This window comes from Arachis duranensis, chromosome 9 (assembly GCF_000817695.3).
Source record: "Arachis duranensis cultivar V14167 chromosome 9, aradu.V14167.gnm2.J7QH, whole genome shotgun sequence".
In the NCBI taxonomy this organism is placed as follows: domain Eukaryota; kingdom Viridiplantae; phylum Streptophyta; class Magnoliopsida; order Fabales; family Fabaceae; genus Arachis; species Arachis duranensis.
In genome coordinates, this window is record NC_029780.3 from 62,795,083 (window position 1) to 62,795,457 (window position 375).

The following is a 375-nucleotide window of genomic DNA, read 5'->3' on the forward strand; positions in this document are numbered from 1 at the left end:
AAAGATGTTCAGCCTAATCTGGAGGAACCAGAGAGAATAATAGAACCTCTGAAAATCCCTCAGGAAGAGGAGAAACCTCCCAAACCCGAGCTCAAACCATTACCACCATCCCTGAAATATGCATTTCTGGGAGAAGGTGATACCTTTCCTGTAATCATAAGCTCTGCTTTAAATCCACAGGAAGCGGAAGCACTGATCCAAGTGCTAAGGACACACAAGACAGCTCTTGGGTGGTCCATAAGTGATCTTAAGGGCATTAGCCCAGCAATATGCATGCACAAGATCCTATTGGAGGATAATGCCAAACCAGTGGTCCAACCACAAAGGCGGCTAAATCCAGCCATGAAGGAGGTGGTGCAGAAAGAGGTCACTAAA